We start from the raw sequence: 13,456 nt of genomic DNA, 5'->3' as shown, positions 1-13,456 counted from the left end.
CTGCTCCCAATAGCTTTTCAGCATATGTCTGGAGGGCCGCCTGTGGATAGAGGGCATCTCGCCAACCTTCCACCTCCTCCCCCTCCAGAGCACCATTTGATACACTTGAAAACCACTCTGTCCCACGTTGTGGCATCCATCATTGTTTCCCAAATTGGATTCCCTTTCTGCATGAACCGCAGCCCTTGCAAAAGTCACAGTGCACCTCCCCTTTAAGCAGTGCAAGGTATAACTTTAACTGATGTGGGTTGGGGTGGGGAGAGTCGAGTTAAGATTTTGGGCTCCCTGCCGGTGTGTTCAGCCAAAGAACCAGCATGGTTAACTCCAGCCGGATGCAGGGAATATTCAGATGAGTGGAAAGCACAAAGGACAGGGTTAATCGTATTGACCCTCGGGGCTTTCACATTTAGCCTCCGAAATGTCTTTAGAAGTGTCTGCAATTCCTATGAGCTTAGTTTGTTTTATATGTGCCGTTCCTGATTCATCAATGTTCACTGCACTTCACAGCATGTAATAAAATAATGACGCCAAGCACTTCACAATTTTTAGTTCTGTGTTGAAATTTCTATGCTGTCATCAAAATCTAAGCAAGAACAAAACTTTAACTTTTCCACAGGCTGTGCAGTGCTTTGCTATTGGGACTTTGCTTTCATGGTGGTTAGTAACATTTTTCCAAAATGAAATTTTAGGGATGCAAAACAAATTGGAAACAGCAGTTTCAGACCTGTGAAGAAACAGAACTCACTGGGTTATTCTCCAAAAGAGCCAGTGCAAACTGGATGGGCCGAATGTTGTCCTTTTGTGCTGCACTGTTCAATAATTCTAGAAATTCTCTGGGGAAGAAAGGGACTAATTTCATAAAGGCCATATTTTAAGAACGTGAAGAAAAGGTTGGAAGGGAGAGAGAGAGAGAGAGAGAGAAAGGAAAGAGACCTTCATACCCTCAGGATATCTCAAAGCATGTTAGAACCAATTAAATATTTTTGAAGTGAAGTTACTCTGAGGTAGGCAGGCATTAGCAATGGTTTCTACCCAAAACTGCAGCACATCGTTCCTCATTACAGATGTCTGATGTGCTTTAAAGTGTTTCTACCGTGTTCTGCTTATGTTTCAGATTTCCAGCACTTGCAGTTTTATCTTTTTGTTGAGGGAATATGTTTTGAATTGCCACACTCAAGAAGATTGTTTCTGTTATAAAACAGTATCTGTTTACAATAGAGCAGCATAGTGGCACAGTGGTTAGCACTGCTGCCTCACAGCTCCAGCTACCTGGGTTCAATTCCGGCCTCGGGTGACTGTGTGGAATTTGCACTTTCTCGCTGTGACTGTGTGGGTTTCCTCTGGGTGCTCCGGTTTCCTCCCACAGTCCAAAGATGTGCAGGTTAAGTGGATTGGCTGTGCTAAGTTACCACTTAGTGTCCAAAAGGTTAGCTTGGCTTACTGGGTTACAAGAATAGGGAGGGGTTGTGGGCCTCGGTAGGGTGCTATTCCCAAGGGCCGGTGCAGACTCGAGAGCTGAAATGCCTCCTGCACTGTAGCGATTCTATGAATGGAGCTTACAATTATTTTGCTGGAACAAAGGGAGGCCTAGTGAAAATATTATTTGCAAATTTTTGTTTACCTATCTTCCCAATCAAGGGGGTGATTTTTTTGTCGTCGCACCAGGCAATAAGGGAGAGGAAGAAGAAATGAGATGAACATCTTTGTTTAAGTATTAAGACCATGGACGGGATTCTCTGAGCCCTGCGCCGGGCCGGAGAATCGTCGCAACCACGCCACGCCGCCCCGACGCCAGCACGCTATTCGCTGAGGAGCGGAGAATCGGTGCCATTTGTGCCGACGCATATGGCATGCCGCCGGTCACGGGTCGCTGTCCATAACTGGGCCGCCGATTCTCCGCCCTTGATGGGCCGAGCTGCCGCGCGGAAACGGCAGAGTCCCACCGGCGCCATCCACACCTGCTCGCAGCCAGCGGGAACTCTGCGCGCAGGGTCGGGGGGCGGCCTGTGGGGGGAAGAGGGGGGGAGGCTCCTTCAGCCTCTCCAGCCCCAGCCCTATTTTGTTACGCAGCCCGGCCCCTGAACCCCTGCACCATATTGCGTCGGGGCCGGCGCGTTGAGGAAGCCCCCGCGCATGCGTGGGCTTGCACAGCGCCACTGCGCATGCATGGGTTGGCACGACGCCACTGTGCATGGGTTTGCATGGCACCCAGTTAGCGCCGGGATGGGAGGCTGGATCGGCCTCCATTTCGGAGAATCCCGCCCCATAAGACCATAAGACATAGGAGCAGAATTAGGCTATTCATCCCATGGAGTCGGCTCTGCTATTCAATCATGGCTGATATGTTTCTCATCCCCATTCTCTTGCCTTCTCTCCATAATCCTTGGTCTGCTTATTAATCAACAACCTATCTATCTATTTCTTAACTCCAACAATACAGGCAGTTCTAGGTGCAGCTGTATCAAGTGTCTCTGCTTACTTGAAGCATGTTGTCGTGATGTGCAAGAAGAGATGGTTGAATGCTAACTTCTCGTGCTCAGGCCTGTTTTATCTTTCAAGTTGGGGTCCGAGGAATCCGATAACCATTTATCATTAAAACTCGTGATAGCTCATTGACAGTTTCACAGGAGCCAAAGAGGCCATACTAATGGTTGAATTTATTACTCAGGGCCCTATAACACTAACGTGGGGCATTACTGTCCCAGTACACCTCACATCTGCATTGCTGCCGGACGAAAGAGCCAATATTAGCCACCCCATCACCTACTGAGTGGCATCAGAATGCGTGTTGGATGGCTCACAGCTCGCCTTTGTGATGTAAAAGAGATCAGGGCATCAGAATCGTGGTTGACATGACGATCTGGGGACAGACATTTTCCAAACTCAAAAGCAACCTCCTTTCAGTGAAGGATTTCTGGAAGCTGTGTTGACTTTTTTCTGAATAAATTTGCTGCTTTTTGTGTAAATCAACAATGAATTGCAGGAAAAACATGTGTTTTCTTAGTCTTCCCATTTAATATTTAATCTTTTTAGATAATTTTCAACTAAAATGCTTATTTACATAAGAACATAAGAACTAGGAGCAGGAGTAGGCCATCTGGCCCCTCGAGCCTGCTCCACCATTCAATGAGATCATGGCTGATCTTTTGTGGACTCAGCTCCACTTTCCGGCCCGAACACCATAACCCTTAATCCCTTTATTCTTCAAAAAACTATCTATCTTTATCTTAAAAACATTTAATGAAGGAGCCTCTACTGCTTCACTGGGCAAGGAATTCCATAGATTCACAACCCTTTGGGTGAAGAAGTTCCTCCTAAACTCAGTCCTAAATCTACTTCCCCTTATCTTGAGGCTATGCCCCCTAGTTCTGCTTTCACCCGCCAGTGGAAACAACCTGCCCACATCTATCCTGTCTATTCCCTTCCTAATCTTATATGTTTCTATAAGATCCCCCCTCATCCTTCTAAATTCCAACGAGTACAGTCCCAGTCTACTCAACCTCTCCTCGTAATCCAACCCCTTCAGCTCTGGGATTAACCTAGTGAACCTCCTCTGCACACCCTCCAGTGCCAGTACGTCCTTTCTCAAGTAAGGAGACCAAAACTGAACACAATACTCCAGGTGTGGCCTCACTAACACCTTATACAATTGCAGCAGAACCTCCCTAGTCTTAAACTCCATCCCTCTAGCAATGAAGGACAGAATTTAATTTGCCTTCTTAATCACCTGTTGCACCTGTAAACCAACGTTTTGCGACTCATGCACTAGCACACCCAGGTCTCTCTGCACAGCAGCATGTTTTAATATTTTATCATTTAAATAATAATCCCTTTTGCTATTATTCCGACCAAAATGGATAACCTCACATTTGTCAACATTGTATTCCATCTGCCAGACTTCACTTAGCCTATCCAAATCCCTCTGCAGACTTCCAGTATCCTCTGCACTTTTTGCTTTACCACTTATCTTAGTGTCGTCTGCAAACTTGGACACATTGCCCTTGGTCCCCAACTCCAAATCATCTATGTAAATTGTGAACAGTTGTGGGCCCAACACTGATCTCTGAGGGACACCACTAGCTACTGATTGCCAACCAGAGAAACACCCATTAAACCCCACTCTTTGCTTTCTATTAATTAACCAATCCTCTATCCATGCTACTACTTTCCCCTTAATGCCATGCATCTTTATCTTATGCAGCAACCTTTTGTGTGGCAACTTGTCAAAGGCTTTCTGGAAATCCAGATATACCACATCCATTGGCTCCCCATTATCTACCGCACTGTTAATGTCCTCAAAAAATTCCACTAAATTAGTTAGGCATGACCTGCCCTTTATGAACCCATGCTGCGTCTGCCCAATGGGACAATTTGCATCCAGATGCCTCGCTATTTGCTTCTTAGTTGCTTATTATTGGGGCAGCACGGTAGCACAGTGGTTAGCATTGTTGCTTCACAGCTCCAAGGTCCTAGGTTCAATTCCTGGCTTGGGTCACTGTCTGTGCGGAGTCTGCACGTTCTCCCTGTGTCTGCGTGTGTTTCCTCCGGGTGCTCCGGTTTCCTCCCACAAGTCCCGAAAGACATGCTGTTAGGTAATTTGGACATTCTGAATTCTCCCTCTGTGTACCGAAGAGGCGCCGGAGTGTGGCGACTGGTAACTTCATTGCAGTGTTAATGTAAGCCTACTTGTGGCAATAAAGATTATTATTATTATTTCTGGCCTGAGGAATGATGGTCAGCAGTGGAAAATCAGAGGGAGGGTAGCATCTTGGATACCCCACAAGCAGCAACTCTTAACAGAGTTGATAGCTACAGCTCACCAATGGCGTTACGTACTGTTACTTCTAACTTCCGAACTTCTGCTTTGGTTGGGTAATGTGATTATTTCACTGCCAATGCCAGCATTTTGAAGATTGGCCCACATGTTTCATGTAGGAAGATTTAGGGGCAGCACGGTAGCACAGTGGTTAGCCATGCTAAATTGCCCTTTGTGTCCAAAATTGCCCTGAGTGTTGGGTGGGGTTACTGGGTTATGGGGATAGGGTGGAGATGTGGGCTTCGGGAGGGTGCTCTTTCCAAGAGCCGGTGCAGACTCGATGGGCAGAATGGCCTCCTTCTGCACTGTAACTTCTATGATTCTATGATTAACTATTATTGTCTGATTATTTTGAGTGGTTAAAGGAACTGAGAGTTGAAAATTTTTCCCATTATATCTAATAGGGAGGAATTCCTAATGTAGTTTGATTGCTTGCCCAACCTGGACACAGGTTACTTAATGCTTCTTCCATCCCTCACCAAATTGGAATTTCCCAACATGGTGCAAACAGCGCAGAACTCCAGTGGATCTGGGAGCCTCTCCCCCAGCCAGGATTGCACTGTATTTTCATCTTTCCCAGTCCCATAAACTTTGGACACCGTGCCCTAAGCCTGTCACAATTGACCTGATCTAATGTTAAAGGCTCTCAACTGGTTCGCAAAATGTATTTGCAACACATTTGAACATGGTGTCAAAAGTCATATCAACAGTCATGAAAAACCTTCCACGCCTTGAAAAACCTTCTGGACCAGCCTCTATTTTCAACTGCTCTATGGGTTTACGCTCACTGTTCACTGTTTAGCTTCTCATGTAAGGTTCTTCACACTGACATTCCATTCACAAGAGAACCTTGTCCAGTGCTGATGGATTTGAATACGTCCATAAAGAAAATGATTTATATGTGCAAAAGGATTGGAGAATCTTTCGCTTGCACTGGATTCAAGCCACTGCTCCTGTAGACACATGTCTGTAATAAAGACATGCAACAGCTGTAAACATCTGTATGAAAAGGAAGAACAATGATTTAGTTTGACAGGATAATTGATACATGCTATTTTTGGCAGGGCATAAAAATGCAAAAATATTTAAAACTGTTCATCAATTATTAATGTTACTTGAAGAGCATAATGTGGAGAGAGCGAGGGAGACAATGCATTGTGAGTCTATCTTTGTCTTAAACGTGCTTATTTTAAAAAAAATCATATGTGTTCGAAGGATATCATTCCATACTGTCATGTAGATTTGGTAAACTGCTAGGATTAAACATGTGGCTTTCAATCTTTAACAAGTATTTATTTTGTCAGAGTGTGAGAAGTGCAATTTGACCTACTGTGCAAAATTGCATCATTGCCTTGCAAAAACAGCCAAATCCATGGGCAAGCTCACAGCTCTTGACACAAATTAAAGGCCCCTGTCCAGCAGAAAGCATTAATTCGAAGACATTCATTAAAACTGGAGTGTTAATTTATTTTTCTGTGGCATTTATGAACATATTTGAAAATCTGCAGTAATATTAAAAAAATTCGCATCCCTGCCAGTTACTGTAAAAGCTCCATCGCGAGGCTTAATTCTACTAGTAAATGAAATAGTATTGGAGCAATCTATTCAGTGGAATTGACAGAACCATTCCTGGATACTCTTTTAAATAAACCAATAATCAATAAATGAAACAAAAATGACAGGGATGACAGCCCCTGGTGGGCGGCACGGTAGCAGTGGTTAGCACTATTGCTTCACAGCACCAGGACCCCGGGTTCGATTCCCGGCTTGGGTCACTTTCTGAGCGGAGTCTGCACGTTCTCCCAGTGTCTGCGTGGGTTTCCTCCAGGTGCTCTGGTTTCCTCCCACAAGTCCCAAAAGACGTGCTTGTTAGGTGAATTGGACATCCTGAATTCTCCCTTAGTGTACATGGACAGGCGCTGGAGTGTGGCAACAAGGGGATATTCATAGTAACTTCATTGCAGTGCTAATGTAATCCTACTTGTGACGCTAATAAAGATTATTATTATAGACAGTGTAAGTACAAGAAAATGTCAAAGGAAACTTAACTAACTAAACCAAAATGTCATTTCTGGGATGATAATAGATCCCAGCCCCCACTAAGCCCACTGGTTGCGGAAATCCTGAAGCATACCAGAGCTCCGTCTCCAACACCACCTGACCGTGAATGTTGCTGCAGTAGAGGGGCAGACAGTCGGGTTCGGGCAACCTCCTTGACCATCCAATGCCAGGACCTATTAATTACCAACTTAGTCAGGCTCAGGAGCAGGCCCACAAGATGTCCTCCTCCCTCCCCACCCCCTCCACACCATGTGACCGAATATTAGGAGGATGGGGTTAGGGTGAAGTGCAATCAAACAACTGAAAAGGGGCCATTCTCGTATTTATACATGTAAGTCATTGCTGGTGCACTTTCGGATCATTAGAAAAGGAATTTTGTACTGAGTTATGTTTTCAGGCACGCAGAGGGGCAGCCATCTTGGAAGGAGTAAAGCACCTACTTTCATGATGAGACAGTTTTGCTACATTTCCTTGAGATTTTAAGTCAAACATCTTAAAACACAGTTTAAGAATAAGTGCTCGCCGTTTTAAGATGGATGTTATGTTTTCAGGGGTTTATTGTTATGTATTCAAGTAATACAATTTGCTGGTAAAATATCATGTGATGCGCAGTGAGATCAGCTGAGCATTTAGCAGGCTTTTGGGGGAGTTCACCATCTTACCCCGTAGAAGCAACATCTCAGAATAAACCCTACACTATGTTTTTATGAACTTAACGCGTGACACCTCTACTTCTTTTTCCCTTTGCGGAAACAACAAATATAGAACAGAAGAGAAAACTATCAAGGAAGATTTGGGCCATAAACAACCATTGATGAAGATTCGCAGTCTGAAGAAAACTATATTTGACGCTCGGGCTGAAAACCATCCACGGGTTTGTGGCAAGTAAACAAAAACATTCAGATCGTAGAGAGGCACCGGCGAATCAATCGGTCGACCGCCGACAGTTGCTAGTGTGCAATAAGTATTTTGGAAATTAATCGGGACACAACTGTGAGTTACTGGAGCATATCGTTTAAAGAAAAGAATCAAATATTCAGGTGGACTTACTGTTTGTGGTGGGTAGCAGCTGCAGCGACAGTGTATGTGGCACTGTAAACAGGGCAGAGGAACAGGAAGCTAGAGGGCTGCCAACTCTGCAATGCCCTGATCAGGAACCGATAGTCGAGGCAAGGAAAGAACTGGTTTGCTTGTGGGCTTGGAGATTGCTTGCTTTCTGGGAAATAATTGGAAGGGAGAAAGGCTGAAGAAGCACGGATCAGGGATCCCCAGAAAGCAGTGGAGGCAGGGCCTTGAAGATATTGGGAGATGGTGATGACTCCGAGTCTGACTCCCACAATGCGAACCCCTTTACGACCCTTTTTGGAATGGAACCCTGAGGTGTCCAGATGATGAGAGAAAGGAACCGATTGAGATTTACGATGTGCTACTCCCTGATGTAACCTGCCCGCTTTCTTCTTTAGTTTTTTAATATTGAATGTTTCTCGCTTGTACGACTTTATGTGTCGATCTCAGGCAAATTTCTTGATACAGTTATGACTACTCCTTTGATGCCACATGGTAGTTAAAGGGACAGGTTTGTTGAAAGTCCATAAATATTCAAGTTCTTACCGTTCTGGTAAGGTCACCCAGGCAGTGGAGTAACGGCACTGATCCCCGCCCTGCCTGAGGACCCCCTATGTATTTGGTCAGCCAAGCTTGGGCAGTGGAGCAACAACACTGATCACCACCCTACCCAGGGATTCCATCCATTCTTGCCCTGCCGCGGCTCATACGCACCCCATTCGGAAAGTTCTTTTCAAAACTCTTTTGCTGTTCTTTTAAAAATGTGGTTTAAAGAATGCACTTTGCCACAACATTAGTTTCCTTTCCGGCGACCCTTCGGTTGCTAACCCCCACCTGCTATTTACATGTTAGAACACTTGGTTGAAACGAATTTGCACCGGACGGCGAACTTGTCCGCCCACTCAGCCCATCAAACACAGGCTGCGAGAGTGCGCGAACTGTGACAGAATTATTTTTCGGATGTCTTGTATCCCAAATGGTTTTTTAAAAAGAAAATGAGGGAGTCACATATGGTGACGATTCTAAATGGAAAATTGACGTTAAGGAGAAACAGACAGACAAATGAGATATTAAACAACAAAATAATAACAGATATTATGCTTGTACCCCCAGGAAGATACGAATATACCAGAAGACAGAGGAAGATATGACCTGGCGCTCCAGCAACGTCCACCTCCAAGTGCAGCACCACCAGAAGCAAGTTCAAGTTCAACGCTCGCTACCAGACGGATGAGCCCAGCTGAGCAGCAGTTACGTCTCTAGACCCAGTAGATCCAGATTCAAACAAAGGACACTGTTCCTCTGACTTCAGCCGGGTGCCTGAAGTTAAGTACAGGTTGTCATAGTTGATAGATGTAGTTTAACTAGTTCTTTTAAAACTAGTGTTTATGTTGCATGATTAATCTTGTGTGTAAATAAAGTACCCTTGACCTTGAACTAACTAACTGGTGTTTGGCTCTTTGATCGATATCCGGTTGAACCTTGTGGTGGTATCATTTGATACCTGGCGACTCTGAGCAAAATAATATCGCTATCTAAAGAAAGAAGGGCAACCATATTGATTGCCATGTTTATAGCAGGTAAAAAAGGCAACAGAAGCCTGACTGGTGGCCTCATGATGCAAGGTATCAGGAGGTGACAATTCAACATATGGAAATGGAGGAGAAAATGCTTGCGGGTAGGCAACTTTGCGCAGTGCCCGTCGATTCCTTCGCACGATGGAGCCATCAGCTATACATACAACATAAAAGCGGGGCGTGGCCTGTCGAACAACGACAGCCGGGGCAGACCACCCACCATCCAGTATCTTGATCCTGACAGTGTCTGCCGGGGATAGCACGGCCAGATCGGTGGCATGGGAATCATAGCCCTGCTTTTGACGGTCTCTGAGCTGCTGCATCTTCTGCAGCACCAGGAGGTGATCCAGGTTGGGCAGGTGTATGGCTGGAAGCGTCGTCTGCAGGTCCCTGTTCATCAGGAGCTGAGCCGACAACATGCCAGTGGACAATGGAGTCGCCCTGTACGCGAGCAGGGTGTATGCAAGGTGTATGTCAGAAGCAGAGTCCATGGCCTTGCAGATGAGCTGTTTCACAATGTGCACCCTGTGGTGATATGCATCACTGTAAATACACAAGGGGTTAATGCAAATACATTAAGGCTAAGTAAACACTAGAGGGAGCACCAGATACATCATGACCTGCAGACATACAGCTAATGAACACACAGAATAGGACACGATCAATGGGCAGTCAAGACACCCAGAGATGACACTACCACAAGGGGGCAACCCATATAAAAGGACAGGGCACACATGCTCTTTTTCTTTTCACAGGCGACACCAAGAGAGAAGGACGGGGCAGATCAGAAGCATCACACCCAACGCATGGCTTAGAGCAGACTGGTTAGTTAGATTGAGTTACTATAGCAAGATCAGCAGGAGAGTCGAACTCAAGTAGGAGGATTGTTAACTGTTCAATAAATGTGTTAAACCTATCTCCAAGTCTGAACCTTCCTTTGTCAGTGCATACATCAAGGAAGCAGCTTATGCTACATGAAAAAGCATAACACGACATGGCACCAGTCGTGCCCTGTTGACTCTATATAGTTCAACTCAAGATCCGTGATACCAGCAACAGCACCCAGGCAAGATGTTCGAGATTCTGGTTCCACAGCAGCTCAGGTACCACAACAATCACAGTGCAAACTGCCGTGCATTCAGGCAGAGATTTGAGATCTACCTGGTAGCGTCCGACCTAGATGGCGTGGCAGATGCAGAGAAAATAAAACTTCCGCTCACCATTGCGGGTGCAAGTGCAGCGGAAATCTTCAAGACTTCAAGTACTCCAAAGGGCAAGACAAGAGAGAATTCCAGACAGTCCTGGACAAGTTTGAAAACTACTGTGAAGAAAACACAAAAAAAAAATCAGTAAAACTGGTGCCAGCGCTCACCACGAGGCGAAGGTAGGCTTGCAAATGCAAAAAACGGCAGTTTTGAATGGCAGCCATCTTGAGAAAGGAGCCGCGCATGCACAGTTGCGCAAAGAGCGCAGAGTTGAGGAAAAGCGATCTGCGCATGCACAATCCATTCCTACGTTCTACGTCACCAGCGTCATGAAGAATCCGACACAGACGTGGATGAGTTCTTCGAATTTGATGGTCCTCAGACCAGCACAGACGACATCCTAACCCAGAAGTACAGGATTCTGCTGTGGCCTGACACCAAGAGACAGAGAGCGGTACAAGCCCACAGAGAGCAGCCTGACACCAAGAGACAGAGAGAGGTACAGGCCCACAGAGAGCGGCCTGACGCCAAGAGACAGAGAGAGGTCCAAGCCCACAGAGAGTGGTCTGACGCCAAGAGACAGAGAGAGGTCCAAGCCCACAGAGAGTGGTCTGATGCCACACCAGTGGTCCATGCACCACGAACAGTGCTCCCCGCACCACGAAGAGTCCCTGACTCCACACAGAGAGTGGTCCACACACCATGAAGAGTTCCCGACGCCACACAGAGAGTGGTCCACGCACCACGAAGAGTCCCCGACTCCGCACAGAAAGCGATGACAGACTCCACAGTGAGACCACTGCACGCCTCCACACAGAGAACACAGAAAGACTCCACAGCGAGACCACTGCACGACTCCGTTGAGAGCGCACGGATCGACTCCACAGCGAGACCACTGCATGACTCCACACAGGTAAAGTTGCCAGACTCCACAGAGAGAGCAGTACAAGCCTCCACAGCGAGCTCGTTGACAGACTCCACGATGGAAGTATAGCAAGATCAGCAGGAGAGTCAAACTCAAGTAGGAGAATTGTTAACTGTTCAATAAATGTGTGAAACCTATCTCCAAGTCTGAACCTTCCTTTGTCAGAGCATTAATCAAGGAAGCAGCTTATGCCACATGAAGAAGCATAACGCAACACACCTCTTTCTCTACTTTTCCATTGGACTGCGGACAGTGCGGACTGGAGGTGACATGCTGGAAATTGTATGACCTGGCAAACATGGACCATTCTTGACTGCTAAAACATGGGCCATTGTCGCTCATGATGGTGATTGGGATGCCATGCCTTGAGAAGGTCTCTTTACAGGCTTTGATGACGGTCCGAGAGGTGAGTTCCGGGAGCTTCAGCACCTCTCTCAGTGGAGCAGGGACACATTGTGGTGCATGAAACACTGGCTTGGCATCAGGTTGTAGCAGAATCTTGTATCGATATGGCAGCATGCCCATTCCGTTGAACACATCTGGATACTGGGCGAGGATGTCGTCGATGCCGGCCTGAAGATCCACATGGGAGGATGTTGTGGTGTAAACCCTTTGAATGAAGTTCAGTTGCTTGCAGGCGTGCGCACCTAGTAGGGATGCCCTGTTCGGCATAACAAGGTGTGTGTGTCGGTTGGATACATTCAGATGGCAGGATCCCAGTGCCGTGATGGCATTCCCGTTGTAATCCAGGAGCTTGCAGGCAGCTGGAAGGACCGTGGACGGCTTCTCAATGCGTCTGAAGTCTGCCTGTGAGAGGAGGTTGGCAGAGGCATCTGTGTCCAGCTTGAACTGGATGGGGCAGTGGTTGACCTTCTTCACTGCTCGCCATCCGTCCTCGGAATCCACAGCTAGGATGGATTGGGCTTGCGATGTGTCTGGTGTGGCATATTCACACGTGTAATAATGCCCACACGGTAGGCATTGTCCAGGCATTCAGCATCTGGATCCATTGCACTGCCGGGATCAGAATCCTGTCGACGTTGTTGCACATTCCGGATGCGCCGTCGTCAGAATTGGGAGTGCTGGCTCCTGACTGGTGGTGCAGATCTGCACGGGGCTGCATAGTGGCCTGACTTCCCGCAGTTTAAACAGCGTCTGCCTCTTGCAGGGCAGTGTTTCATTAAATGGGTAGTGCCACAGTTCGAACACGTCATGACGTCGGCGTCCTGATGCTCCGTGGGTCGTTGTACATGCGCAGTGCGGTCCTCTGACGTCTGCCCTGAGCAGTGCGGGTTTCGGCCGCTTTGTTATCCCGTTCGCATCGCGCATGCGTCGGGTCCCAGGAAGAGCGCGTGAAATGGCCGCTTTCGTCAATGTTGAGGCGCTGCATCCGGGAGATGGCCTGCACACCCGCCTCGTGGGAGGCTACTGTACAATTTTCTGCCGTTTTGTACTGGGAATAGCGATTTTTAGCATGCTCATGCACCGTGCATGTTTCAATCATGACTGGCAGGGTAATATGCTTGATCTTCAGTAACTGCTCTCTCAGAGGATCAGAGTGAACTCCAAAAACGATTTGGTCTCTTATCATGGAGTCAGTGATATCACCGAAGTTACAAGATTGCGCTAGCAGTCTAAGGTTAGTTAAATATGAGGTGAATGATTGGTCTTTACCTTGCAATCGCTGCTTGAATATGTAGCACTCCAAGATTTTGTTGGTGTTCACCTCACAGTGGCTGTCAAACTTGTCCAGGGTGGTCTGAAACTTTGTCTTGTCCTGATCTTCGGCAAAGTGAAAGGAGTTGAA

General features: G+C 46.7%; 1 long non-coding RNA gene across 1 annotated transcript; it reads left to right on the top strand.

Annotated features, from left to right (window-relative positions):
* Positions 1 to 5,926: 5,926 nt before the first annotated feature.
* On the top strand, positions 5,927 to 9,335 carry LOC140392438 (uncharacterized). Its single transcript, XR_011935354.1, has 3 exons — positions 5,927 to 5,973; positions 7,643 to 7,751; positions 9,056 to 9,335. It is a non-coding gene; the product is annotated as an uncharacterized lncRNA (long non-coding RNA).
* The last annotated feature ends 4,121 nt before the right edge of the window (positions 9,336 to 13,456 follow it).

This window comes from Scyliorhinus torazame, chromosome 16, assembly GCF_047496885.1.
Source record: "Scyliorhinus torazame isolate Kashiwa2021f chromosome 16, sScyTor2.1, whole genome shotgun sequence".
Lineage (NCBI taxonomy): Eukaryota > Metazoa > Chordata > Chondrichthyes > Carcharhiniformes > Scyliorhinidae > Scyliorhinus > Scyliorhinus torazame.
Note: the sequence above shows the minus strand (reverse complement) of the source record. Positions and strands in the feature narration are given on the sequence as shown.